Source organism: Aedes aegypti, chromosome 1 (assembly GCF_002204515.2).
Source record: "Aedes aegypti strain LVP_AGWG chromosome 1, AaegL5.0 Primary Assembly, whole genome shotgun sequence".
NCBI lineage: Eukaryota > Metazoa > Arthropoda > Insecta > Diptera > Culicidae > Aedes > Aedes aegypti.
The window spans coordinates 259,013,465-259,027,864 of NC_035107.1; the positions used below are offsets into that span (position 1 = coordinate 259,013,465).

The 14,400-nt window shown below is 44.1% G+C and overlaps 1 protein-coding gene across 1 annotated transcript in view; it reads right to left on the bottom strand.

The window, feature by feature from the left end:
• The window catches only part of LOC5567283 (octopamine receptor beta-2R), a 410,493-nt gene that overhangs the window by 350,967 nt on the left and 45,126 nt on the right, over positions 1 to 14,400 (bottom strand). The window lies entirely within an intron of this gene.

The window sequence follows — 14,400 nt, forward strand, 5'->3', positions numbered from 1 at the left end:
GAACAGAATTGACTCAAATTTCTGGGAAACCTGAACAGGATTGACTCAGAATCCTGAGCAGGATTCTCTCAGAATCCTGAGCAGGATTCTCTCAGAATTCTGAGCAGGATTCTCTCAGAATCCTAAGCAGGATTATATCAGAATCCTGAGCAGGATTCTCTCAGAATCCTGAGAAGGATTCTCTCAGAATCCTGAGAAGGATTCTCTCAGAGTCCTGAGCAGGATTCTCTCAGAATCCTGAGCAGGATTCTCTCAGAATCCTGAGCAGGATTCTCTCAGAATCCTGAGCAGGATTCTCTCAGAATCCTGAGCAGGATTCTCTCAGAATCCTGAGCAGGATTCTCTCAGAATCCTGAGCAGGATTGTCTCAGAATCCTGAGCAGGATTGTCTCAGAATCCTGAGCAGGATTGTCTCAGAATCCTGAGCAGGATCCTCTCAGAATCCTGAGCAGGATCCTCTCAGAATCCTGAGCAGGATCCTCTCAGAATCCTGAGCAGGATCCTCTAAGAATCCTGAACAGGATTTTCTCAGAATCCTGAGCAGGATTGTCTTCAGAATCCTGAGCAGGATTGTCTCAGAATCCTGAGCAGGATTCTCTCAGAATCTTGAGCAGGATTCTCTCAGAATCCTGAGCAGGATTCTCTCAGAATCCTGAGCAGGATTCTCTCAGAATCCTGAGCAGGATTCTCTCAGAATCCTGAGCAGGATTCTCTCAGAATCCTTAGCAGGATTCTCTCAGAATCCTTAGCAGGATTCTCTCAGAATCCTGAGCAGGATTCTCTCAGAATCCTGAGCAGGATTCTCTCAGAATCCTGAGCAGGATTCTCTCAGAATCCTGAGCAGGATTCTCTCAGAATCCTGAGCAGGATTCTCTCAGAATCCTGAGCAGGATTCTCTCAGAATCCTGAGCAGGATTCTCTCAGAATCCTGAGCAGGATTCTCTCAGAATCCTGAGCAGGATTCTCTCAGAATCCTGAGCAGGATTCTCTCAGAATCCTGAGCAGGATTCTCTCAGAATCCTGAGCAGGATTCTCTCAGAATCCTGAGCAGGATTCTCTCAGAATCCTGAGCAGGATTCTCTCAGAATCCTGAGCAGGAATTCTCTCAGAATCCTGAGCAGGATTCTCTCAGAAATCCTGAGCAGGATTCTCTCAGAATCCTGAGCAGGATTCTCTCAGAATCCTGAGCAGGATTCTCTCAGAATCCTGAGCAGGATTCTCTCAGAATCCTGAGCAGGATTCTCTCAGATCCTGAGCAGATTCTCTCAGAATCCTGAGCAGGATTCTCTCAGAATCCTGAGCAGGATTCTCTCAGAATCCTGAGCAGGATTCTCTCAGAATCCTGAGCAGGATTCTCTCAGAATCGAATCCTGAGCAGGATTCTCTTCAGAATCCTGAGCAGGATTCTCTCAGAATCCTGAGCAGGATTCTCTCAGGAATCCTGAGCAGGATTCTCTCAGAATCCTGAGCAGGGATCCTTCTCAGAATCCTGAGCAGGATTCTCTCAGAATCCTGAGCAGGATTCTCTCAGAATCCTGAGAGGATTCTCTCAGAATCCGGAGGATCTCTCAGAATTCCTGCAGCAGGATTCTCTCAGAATCCTGAGCAGGATTCTCTCAGAATCCTGAGCAGGATTCTCTCAGAATCCTGAGCAGGATTCTCTCAGAATCCTGAGCAGGATTCTCTCAGAATCCTGAGCAGGATTCTCTCAGAATCCTGAGCAGGATTCTCTCAGAATCCTGAGCAGGATTCTCTCAGAATCCTGAGCAGGATTCTCTCAGAATCCTGAGCAGGATTCTCTCAGAATCCTGAGCAGGATTCTCTCAGAATCCTGAGCAGGATTCTCTCAGAATCCTGAGCAGGATTCTCTCAGAATCCTGAGCAGGATTCTCTCAGAATCCTGAGCAGGATTCTCTCAGAATCCTGAGCAGGATTCTCTCAGAATCCTGAGCAGGATTCTCTCAGAATCCTGAGCAGGATTCTCTCAGAATCCTGAGCAGGATTCTCTCAGAATCCTGAGCAGGATCCTCTCAGAATCCTGAGCAGGATCCTCTCAGAATCCTGAGCAGGATTCTCTCAGAATCCTGAGCAGGATTCTCTCAGAATCCTGAGCAGGATCTCTCAGAATCCTGAGCAGGATTCTCTCAGAATCCTGAGCAGGATTCTCTCAGAATCCTGAGCAGGATTCTCTCAGAATCCTGAGCAGGATTCTCTCAGAATCCTGAGCAGGATTCTCTCAGAATCCTGAGCAGGATTCTCTCAGAATCCTGAGCAGGATTCTCTCAGAATCCTGAGCAGGATTCTCTCAGAATCCTGAGCAGGATTCTCTCAGAATCCTGAGCAGGATTCTCTCAGAATCCTGAGCAGGATTCTCTCAGAATCCTGAGCAGGATTCTCTCAGAATCCTGAGCAGGATTCTCTCAGAATCCTGAGCAGGATTCTCTCAGAATCCTGAGCAGGATTCTCTCAGAATCCTGAGCAGGATTCTCTCAGAATCCTGAGCAGGATTCTCTCAGAATCCTGAGCAGGATTCTCTCAGAATCCTGAGCAGGATTCTCTCAGAATCCTGAGCAGGATTCTCTCAGAATCCTGAGCAGGATTCTCTCAGAATCCTGAGCAGGATTCTCTCAGAATCCTGAGCAGGATTCTCTCAGAATCCTGAGCAGGATTCTCTCAGAATCCTGAGCAGGATTCTCTCAGAATCCTGAGCAGGATTCTCTCAGAATCCTGAGCAGGATCCTCTCAGAATCCTGAGCAGGATCCTCTCAGAATCCTGAGCAGGATCCTCTCAGAATCCTGAGCAAGGATTCTCTCAGAATCCTGAGCAGGAATCCTCTCAGAATCCATGAGCAGGATCCTCTCAGAATCCTGAGCAGGGATCCTCTCAGAATCCTGAGCAGGATTCCTCTCAGAATCCTGAGCAGGATCCTCTCAGAATCCTGAGCAGGATTCCTCAATCACTGAGCAGGTCCTCTCGAAGCCTGAGGATCCTCTCAGAATCCTGAGAAGGATCCTCAATCTGGCAGAATCCTCGATCCTGAGCAGGATTCCTCTCAGAATCCTGAGCAGGATTCTCTCAGAATCCTGAGCAGGATTCTCTCAGAATCCTGAGCAGGATTCTCTCAGAATCCTGAGCAGGATTGTCTCAGAATCCTGAGCAGGATTCTCTCAGAATCCTGAGCAGGATTCTCTCAGAATCCTGAGCAGGATTCTCTCAGAATCCTGAGCAGGATTCTCTCAGAAATCCTGAGCAGGATTCTCTCAGAATCCTGAGCAGGATTCTCTCAGAATCCTGAGCAGGATTCTCTCAGAATCCTGAGAGGATTCTCTCAGAATCCTGAGCAGGATTCTCTCAGAATCCTGAGCAGGATTCTCTCAGAATCCTGAGCAGGATTCTCTCAGAATCCTGAGAGGATTCTCTCAGAATCCTGAGCAGGATTCTCTCAGAATCCTGAGAGGATTCTCTCAGAATCCTGAGCAGGATTCTCTCAGAATCCTGAGCAGGATTCTCTCAGAATCCTGAGCAGGATTCTCTCAGAATCCTGAGCAGGATTCTCTCAGAATCCTGAGCAGGATTCTCTCAGAATCCTGAGAGGATTCTCTCAGAATCCTGAGCAGGATTCTCTCAGAATCCTGAGAGGATTCTCTCAGAATCCTGAGAGGATTCTCTCAGAATCCTGAGCAGGATTCTCTCAGAATCCTGAGCAGGATTCTCTCAGAATCCTGAGCAGGATTCTCTCAGAATCCTGAGAAGGATTCTCTCAGAATCCTCGAGCAGGATTCTTCTCAGAATCCTGAGCAGGATTCTCTCAGAATTCCTGGAGCAGGATTCTCTCAGAATCCTGAGAAGGATTCTCTCGAGATCCTGGAGGCAGGATTCTCTCAGAATCTCTGGAGCAGGATTCTCTCAGGAATCCTGAGCAGGATTATCTCTCAGAGATCCTGCAGCAGGAATTTCTCTCAGGAATCCTGAGCAGGATTCTCGCAGAATCCTGAAGCAGGATCTCTACAGAATCCTGAGGCAGGATGCTGCTCAGAATCGCTGAGCAGGGATTCTCTCAGAATCCTGAGGCAGGATTCTCTCATAATCGTAAGGACAGGATTCTCTTCCCCGAACACGGATTGTCTCAGAATCCGGGCAGGACTTCGCTTACAATCTTAGGTGTAGAACATCATAAAGCATTCCTTGAGCTAGATGCTGTAAGGCTCGCTGGGCCAGGAATCACTCAGACTGTCCTTGGCAGAGATTCCCTCAGAATCGGTGAGCAGGATTCTCTCAGAATCTGAGAGGATTCTCTCAAATCCTGAGGAGGATTCTCTCAGAATCTGCGGGATTCTTCAGAATCTGGCAGATTCTCTCAGAATTCTGTGCAGGATTCTCTCAGAATCCTGTGCAGGATTCTCTCAGAATCCTGAGAAGGATTCTCTCAGAATCCTGAGAAGGATTCTCTCAGAATCCTGAGAAGGATTCTCTCAGAATCCTGAGAAGGATTCTCTCAGAATACTGAGAAGGATCCTCTCAGAATCCTGAGAAGGATCCTTCCAGAATCCTGAGAAGGATTCTCTCAGAATCCTGAGAAGGATTCTCTCAGAATCCTGAGAAGGATTCTCTCAGAATCCTGAGAAGGATTCTCTCAGAATCCTGAGCAGGATTCTCTCAGAATCCTGAGAAGGATTCTCTCAGAATCCTGAGCAGGATTCTCTCAGAATCCTGAGCAGGATTCTCTCAGAATCCTGAGCAGGATTCTCTCAGAATCCTGAGCAGGATTCTCTCAGAATCCTGAGCAGGATTCTCTCAGAATCCTGAGCAGGATTCTCTCATAATCTAAGACAGGATTCTCTTCGAAACGGATTGTCTCAGAATCCTGGGCAGGATTCGCTTACAATCTAGGGTAGAAATCATAAAGATTCCTGAGCTAGATGCTGTAAGGCTCCTGGGCAGGAATCACTCAGATGTCTTGGCAGGATTCCCTCAGAATCCTGAGCAGGATTCTCTCAGAATCCTGAGAAGGATTCTCTCAGAATCCTGAGAAGGATTCTCTCAGAATTCTGTGCAGGATTCTCTCAGAATTCTGTGCAGGATTCTCTCAGAATTCTGTGCAGGATTCTCTCAGAATCCTGTGCAGGATTCTCTCAGAATCCTGAGAAGGATTCTCTCAGAATCCTGAGAAGGATTCTCTCAGAATCCTGAGAAGGATTCTCTCAGAATCCTGAGAAGGATTCTCTCAGAATCCTGAGAAGGATTCTCTCAGAATACTGAGAAGGATCCTCTCAGAATCCTGAGAAGGATCCTCCAGAATCCTGAGAAGGATTCTCTCAGAATCCTTGAGAAGGATTCTCTCAGAATCCTGAGAAGATCCTGAGAAGGATTCTCTCAGAATCCTGAGAAGGATTCTCTCAGAATCCTGAGAAGGATTCTCTCAGAATACTGAGAAGGATCCTCTCAGAATCCTGAGAAGGATCCTTCCAGAATCCTGAGAAGGATTCTCTCAGAATCCTGAGAAGGATTCTCTCAGAATCCTGAGCAGGATTCTCTCAGAATACTGAGAAGGATCCTCTCAGAATCCTGAGAAGGATCCTTCCAGAATCCTGAGAAGGATTCTCTCAGAATCCTGTGCAGGATTCTCTCAGAATCCTGAGAAGGATTCTCTCAGAATCCTGAGAAGGATTCTCTCAGAATCCTGAGAAGGATTCTCTCAGAATACTGAGAAGGATCCTCTCAGAATCCTGAGAAGGATCCTCTCAGAATCCTGAGAAGGATCCTCTCAGAATCCTGAGAAGGATCCTCTCAGAATCCTGAGAAGGATTCTCTCAGAATCCTGAGCAGGATTCTCTCAGAATCCTGAGCAGGATTCTCTCAGAATCCTGAGCAGGATTCTCTCAGAATCCTGAGCAGGATTCTCTCAGAATCCTGAGAAGGATTCTCTCAGAATCCTGAGCAGGATTCTCTCAGAATCCTGAGCAGGATTCTCTCAGAATCCTGAGCAGGATTCTCTCAGAATCCTGAGCAGGATTCTCTCAGAATCCTGAGCAGGATTCTCTCAGAATCCTGAGCAGGATTCTCTCAGAATCCTGAGCAGGATTCTCTCAGAATCCTGAGCAGGATTCTCTCAGAATCCTGAGCAGGATTCTCTCATAATCTAAGACAGGATTCTCTTCGAAACGGATTGTCTCAGAATCCTGGGCAGGATTCGCTTACAATCTAGGGTAGAAATCATAAAGATTCCTGAGCTAGATGCTGTAAGGCTCCTGGGCAGGAATCACTCAGATGTCTTGGCAGGATTCCCTCAGAATCCTGAGCAGGATTCTCTCAGAATCCTGAGAAGGATTCTCTCAGAATCCTGAGAAGGATTCTCTCAGAATTCTGTGCAGGATTCTCTCAGAATTCTGTGCAGGATTCTCTCAGAATCCTGTGCAGGATTCTCTCAGAATCCTGAGAAGAATTCTCTCAGAATCCTGAGAAGGATTCTCTCAGAATCCTGAGAAGGATTCTCTCAGAATCCTGAGAAGGATTCTCTCAGAATACTGAGAAGGATCCTCTCAGAATCCTGAGAAGGATCCTTCCAGAATCCTGAGAAGGATTCTCTCAGAATCCTGAGAAGGATTCTCTCAGAATCCTGAGAAGGATTCTCTCAGAATCCTGAGCAGGATTCTCTCAGAATACTGAGAAGGATCCTCTCAGAATCCTGAGAAGGATCCTTCCAGAATCCTGAGAAGGATTCTCTCAGAATCCTGTGCAGGATTCTCTCAGAATCCTGAGCAGGATTCTCTCAGAATCCTGAGCAGGATTCTCTCAGAATCCTGAGCAGGATTCTCTCAGAATACTGAGAAGGATCCTCTCAGAATCCTGAGAAGGATCCTTCCAGAATCCTGAGAAGGATTCTCTCAGAATCCTGTGCAGGATTCTCTCAGAATCCTGAGAAGGATTCTCTCAGAATCCTGAGAAGGATTCTCTCAGAATCCTGAGAAGGATTCTCTCAGAATACTGAGAAGGATCCTCTCAGAATCCTGAGAAGGATCCTCTCAGAATCCTGAGAAGGATCCTCTCAGAATCCTGAGAAGGATCCTCTCAGAATCCTGAGAAGGATTCTCTCAGAATCCTGAGCAGGATTCTCTCAGAATCCTGAGCAGGATTCTCTCAGAATCCTGAGCAGGATTCTCTCAGAATCCTGAGCAGGATTCTCTCAGAATCCTGAGAAGGATTCTCTCAGAATCCTGAGCAGGATTCTCTCAGAATCCTGAGCAGGATTCTCTCAGAATCCTGAGCAGGATTCTCTCAGAATCCTGAGCAGGATTCTCTCAGAATCCTGAGCAGGATTCTCTCAGAATCCTGAGCAGGATTCTCTCAGAATCCTGAGCAGGATTCTCTCATAATCTAAGACAGGATTCTCTTCGAAACGGATTGTCTCAGAATCCTGGGCAGGATTCGCTTACAATCTAGGGTAGAAATCATAAAGATTCCTGAGCTAGATGCTGTAAGGCTCCTGGGCAGGAATCACTCAGATGTCTTGGCAGGATTCCCTCAGAATCCTGAGCAGGATTCTCTCAGAATTCTGTGCAGGATTCTCTCAGAATCCTGAGCAGGATTCTCTCAGAATTCTGTGCAGGATTCTCTCAGAATCCTGTGCAGGATTCTCTCAGAATCCTGAGAAGGATTCTCTCAGAATCCTGAGAAGGATTCTCTCAGAATCCTGAGAAGGATTCTCTCAGAATACTGAGAAGGATCCTCTCAGAATCCTGAGAAGGATCCTTCCAGAATCCTGAGAAGGATTCTCTCAGAATCCTGAGAAGGATTCTCTCAGAATCCTGAGAAGGATTCTCTCAGAATCCTGAGAAGGATTCTCTCAGAATCCTGAGAAGGATTCTCTCAGAATACTGAGAAGGATCCTCTCAGAATCCTGAGAAGGATCCTTCCAGAATCCTGAGAAGGATTCTCTCAGAATCCTGAGAAGGATTCTCTCAGAATCCTGAGCAGGATTCTCTCAGAATACTGAGAAGGATCCTCTCAGAATCCTGAGAAGGATCCTTCCAGAATCCTGAGAAGGATTCTCTCAGAATCCTGTGCAGGATTCTCTCAGAATCCTGAGAAGGATTCTCTCAGAATCCTGAGAAGGATTCTCTCAGAATCCTGAGAAGGATTCTCTCAGAATACTGAGAAGGATCCTCTCAGAATCCTGAGAAGGATCCTCTCAGAATCCTGAGAAGGATCCTCTCAGAATCCTGAGAAGGATCCTCTCAGAATCCTGAGAAGGATTCTCTCAGAATCCTGAGCAGGATTCTCTCAGAATCCTGAGCAGGATTCTCTCAGAATCCTGAGCAGGATTCTCTCAGAATCCTGAGCAGGATTCTCTCAGAATCCTGAGAAGGATTCTCTCAGAATCCTGAGCAGGATTCTCTCAGAATCCTGAGCAGGATTCTCTCAGAATCCTGAGCAGGATTCTCTCAGAATCCTGAGCAGGATTCTCTCAGAATCCTGAGCAGGATTCTCTCAGAATCCTGAGCAGGATTCTCTCATAATCTAAGACAGGATTCTCTTCGAAACGGATTGTCTCAGAATCCTGGGCAGGATTCGCTTACAATCTAGGGTAGAAATCATAAAGATTCCTGAGCTAGATGCTGTAAGGCTCCTGGGCAGGAATCACTCAGATGTCTTGGCAGGATTCCCTCAGAATCCTGAGCAGGATTCTCTCAGAATCCTGAGAAGGATTCTCTCAGAATCCTGAGAAGGATTCTCTCAGAATTCTGTGCAGGATTCTCTCAGAATTCTGTGCAGGATTCTCTCAGAATCCTGTGCAGGATTCTCTCAGAATCCTGAGAAGGATTCTCTCAGAATCCTGAGAAGGATTCTCTCAGAATCCTGAGAAGGATTCTCTCAGAATACTGAGAAGGATCCTCTCAGAATCCTGAGAAGGATCCTTCCAGAATCCTGAGAAGGATTCTCTCAGAATCCTGAGAAGGATTCTCTCAGAATCCTGAGAAGGATTCTCTCAGAATCCTGAGCAGGATTCTCTCAGAATACTGAGAAGGATCCTCTCAGAATCCTGAGAAGGATCCTTCCAGAATCCTGAGAAGGATTCTCTCAGAATCCTGTGCAGGATCCTCTCAGAATCCTGAGAAGGATCCTTCCAGAATCCTGAGAAGGATTCTCTCAGAATCCTGAGAAGGATTCTCTCAGAATACTGAGAAGGATCCTCTCAGAATCCTGAGAAGGATCCTCTCAGAATCCTGAGAAGGATCCTCTCAGAATCCTGAGAAGGATCCTCTCAGAATCCTGAGAAGGATTCTCTCAGAATCCTGAGCAGGATTCTCTCAGAATCCTGAGCAGGATTCTCTCAGAATCCTGAGCAGGATTCTCTCAGAATCCTGAGCAGGATTCTCTCAGAATCCTGAGCAGGATTCTCTCAGAATCCTGAGCAGGATTCTCTCAGAATCCTGAGCAGGATTCTCTCAGAATCCTGAGCAGGATTCTCTCAGAATCCTGAGCAGGATTCTCTCAGAATCCTGAGCAGGATTCTCTCAGAATCCTGAGCAGGATTCTCTCAGAATCCTGAGCAGGATTCTCTCAGAATCCTGAGCAGGATTCTCTCAGAATCCTGAGCAGGATTCTCTCAGAATCCTGAGCAGGATTCTCTCAGAATCCTGAGCAGGATTCTCTCAGAATCCTGAGCAGGATTCTCTCAGAATCCTGAGCAGGATTCTCTCAGAATCCTGAGCAGGATTCTCTCAGAATCCTGAGCAGGATTCTCTCAGAATCCTGAGCAGGATTCTCTCAGAATCCTGAGCAGGATTCTCTCAGAATCCTGAGCAGGATTCTCTCAGAATCCTGAGCAGGATTCTCTCAGAATCCTGAGCAGGATTCTCTCAGAATCCTGAGCAGGATTCCCTCAGAATCCTGAGCAGGATTCCCTCAGTCCCTGCAATAAAGATAGAAAAAAAAGGATTCGTCTAAGTGCCTAAGATATCGAGTAAACTCTGTTCATTATTTTTTTCAAGTTCTCCTACATAAGTCCAAACAATCATGCGATATGTTCCCACAGCATCCTGCTCAGGTTTCTTTGAAATCCTTGCCTGATTTCAAATGTTACCTGATAAGGATTTCAAAAAAAAAATGTAACTCAAGGTGTCGAATGAATTCTGTTCAATTTATCGGCAGAATGCTGACTAGGATTGCTAAGAATTTTAATAGAATTTTGCTTAGTAGTCAATGAGAACTCTGTATAGAAATCACAGATTGTCAGATTGTTGATCCTATGCAGGATCCGAACGGAATGTTGCTTAGAATGATTTGAAGAGGGTTTTCTTAGAATTCGAAGCGAATCATATTTTGAATTTTATGGAAATTCTTGAGGATTATTTCAAATCAATTTTTTTTTATTTACTATTTCCGATTTCGACTATTTTCAATAAACTTTAATTATTCTTGAATGGATTATCACAAATTGTATGTATAAGGTAATTCCATTTATAACAATACACGATTGCTTTTCCATTCATAATGACATTTGATATATAAATCGCATCACCATTCAGTTAATTGATTTTATTTTTCGGAGAAAAAAAGATAATTAAGCAATTTTTGGAAAACAAACTACCAATTTGCAGTATTTTTTCTCGTTATTGAACCGTATAGGTGAAAAGTATAAAAAAAATGCAGGTATCAACGGAATTATATCCATCCGCATATTCAAATAGCGCTTACACCTGCATGTTGCAATTCTTGCCGATCCGTTTTTTGCACCGACATGGTAGTACGCGAAACGCATTAAAATTTATTATCAAATTATCGCACATTTGCGGCAGGATTTATTGAATTACTGGCCTTCACAACGGGGGATTCACGTGATTCGCGGATGCAGCAGTGTCCACATTCACAGTGCAGCATCCTTCGTTGAGTTCTTCTTTTTTTTCTGGCGATACGTTCCAACTGGGTGAGAACCGGCTTGTAGCTAAGTGCTCTTATCAATATTTCCACAGTTATCAGCTGAAAGCTTTATATGACAATTGATCATTTTTGCCTTCACTAAATACTAAAGAATGCTTAACCAGCGAGATTTGAACCCAGCTTGATTGAGTTGAATAGCTGCGCGTTTACCATTACGGCTATATGGGCGTACAGTTGCGTTGTTGCAATTTGGGTGCTGAGTCGTGGTTACTATCATAGAGAAACCCCAGAGCACCAATTTACGATTCATGCGGAATTTGATTTCATTTGCGATGGTGCTTTGTAAAGCCGGGATCGATTACCGTTGCGGAACGGAAACCCTCGGCCCACGTATCCGAGAGGATGCGGTGTGAATTTTTCCGATCGGAATTTGAAATTGGATTTATAGATGGGGCCGCATAACACCAGCTGTTCGAGGAATCGATTAATCCGACCACCGACGCAGGCTTTCACCCACAAACTCTTTGTAGTAGGGAACTGGAGCGGCTCAATGCCCAATGGCTCAATGGTTCACACGCAGGTGGTATTACATCGTTTTGGGAAAATCTGTGCTATGGGATACAATGTGTTTCTTGGAAATAATCGGATAAAGTTCAATTATATAAAACGATTCGGGGAAATTATTGGCCACAGGTTGTGCGAGCGCCACGCAAAGTGTTAAGCGATCTATGAACGATGAACGAAAACGAGAGAATTCTACCCAATATACGACGAGAACTCAATTCAAAACTCTGAAAAAAAAGTAATCCATAGGTTTTACAGAAAACAATTTACAGAAAATCTGACAAACGTATTTGTGACACACCGTTTTGTTCCGTTGTCATTGATCGCGCTCTTGATACTGTCACGAATGACCTTCCATTGCTACGGCAATCAGGTCAAAGTAACAATATTTAGAATGAAGCGCTCTTGATACAACCATGCCAATTCTCCTAGGTTTTCGCGTTTATTTGGCGATCACGAAATTTTCGTATGAGCGCTCTATTACTTCTTGGATAGGATATCGGAACATGACATGAGTTGTTGCTACCCACTATCTCATATATTGCAACGTCACCCTTCATTTCGGGGACCTCTTCCTCATTTCCGAGAAGCGCCGCGTACACATATATGACTCTCTCATGCGGCGATAGAATCCTGATAAAACTGAGAGAATCTCTCAGTTATCGCTTTCTGTTAACATCATGATTTGAAGCACATCATGAGAGTCTATTTATCGTCTAATTCTGCAGCTTTGATTAAATCTGGGGGTAGCTGTGCATGATAAAACCCCTCAAAACAAGCTCCAAACCTAGGGGACACTTTTGTCATCAGATGTTTGGGGATTGTTGGGGCCTTCCTTAGGCGAGTGGTTAGAGTCCGCGGCTACAAAGCCAAGCCATGCTGAAGGTGTCTGAGTTCGATTCCCAGTCAGGCCAAGAATCGTAATGGATATTTCCTTGATTTCCCTGGGCATAGATTATCATCGTACCTGCCACACGATATACGAAAACCAAAATGACAACTTAGGAAAAAAAAGCTCTTAGTTAAAAACTGTGGAAGTGATCATTAGTGTGGGACAAATTTTATATTCTCGCTCCAGTACATTTTTTGGATTGCATTTAGGTCCCATAACAACTGTGCAAAAATTCAGCTCAATCGGAGAAACTATATTTTAGCGCCAGCCGTTCAAAGTTTGTATGGGATTTACTAAGGGAAAACTTACTTTTGCAAAAAATAATCGCAAGAGGTCGCCCATTGACCTCTATAAAAATCCTGAATACATATTTCGATACGTATTTTTACGATGTTTTTTTAAAATAATTTATTGGCAAGGCGACGTTCATTAACACGTAAAGGAATAACAATAATCACAAAATCAGGCAAAATTTCCAAATAGTCTATGCTTAATAACTTTTTTCACAAGCTTTGGATTGCTTTGCGGTCTTCTGCAATGTTGTTCAGCGTAAAAATATCTATCGAGGTCTGTGTTCAGAATTTTTATAGAGGACAATGGGCGACCTCTGGTGATTTATCTTTGCAAAAGTAAGTTTTCCCATAGTAAATACCATACAAACTTTGAAATCTATGGCAAAAGGTCGAAAGACAAAAGGTCGAAAGGACAGAAGGTCGAAAGACAGAAGGTCAAAAGGACAAAAGGTCGAATAACAAAAAAGAAGGGACCAAAGGTCGAAAACCTTTTTTCAAAGAAGCAAAAATTTCCCACCATGCAAATCGTTTACGAACTTTTGTCCTTTCGACCTTTTGTCTTTCGACCTTTTAGTTTAGCTTAGCTTAGCTTAGACTGACTACACATATCAATGGTTGCTATTCCGTGATTGACCAAAGTCAGTGAAAATGCACAAAGAATCAACTAGGAAACTGGAATTGGCCATAATCTTCTTCAGTGTGCATAATTCAGTGCCTCTATTTATACAGGGTCAATAACGGCGCCGGCCACGTCCTTGCAGTCAGGTGGGATTGGGGGAAGGAATGTTAGTGTGTAACCTTTGCTATTTGGAGACCGTGTTTGCCTCTGCATCTCCACAAAGGTTACTGGGAAGGATGTTTGTTAATGGGGAGGATCGTTGGGTCAAAGGATTCACTTTGATAAGTGATTAGACCATGATAAATAGTTTTTTGTCGAATATAAATATGCTTTTATGAAAATATAATATTTTCATTTGATATGAACAATTTTTATGTAAAGGAAAATTATGCCGACACTTGAGGTGACGAACCATTCAAAGTTTGTTGAACAAATATCTAAATGTAGCATTCCTACAGCTGTCAGGACGAAAGCATGTGTTATTATATTTTACTTATTTGAAAAGAAACAAAAACTCGATTGGCTGGAACATCATAGAACACTCTTATTCTTATGCTGACACTTACAGTGGCGAACCATCCAAAGTTTGTTGAATAAAGTGAACCTTTCGCAAGTCTACACTTGTAGTGTCGAACCATTCAAAGTTTTTTTTTTATAATTACAAAAATAAAGATAAAAAGAAAGGGGTATTTTGTAAACAAAAAATGTTAAACATAAATAATTCATGAATTAGAGTTTATGTCGACTCTCACAGTAACGAACCATTCATAGTTTGTTGAAAAATCATATTTACGTCCTACCATTGTATCGATTAAATGTGCAGTCATACATATTTTATAGATTAGAAATAGTAGCATGAAACGAGCTCACCAATTGATCCGTCATCCTTGACTGAGCAGCAACAATCCACATTCAGCTTAACTCGTTTGCTCGGCTATATAAAAGCACTCAGAGAAAATAGGCGCACGACCCGAGAGGGAAAACAACTGACGACTGCTCGGGCTTTCTTGATGCACTGCCAAGGAGCAATCGTCATGGTCGAAGATCAAACAGAACTAACCGATCGCGGAACTTTTTCACTTCACTCGACCGACGCACGACATGTTTGATCCTGCCCTCGTTACTCGCTCCCGCAGGAGCAAGCGTCAAG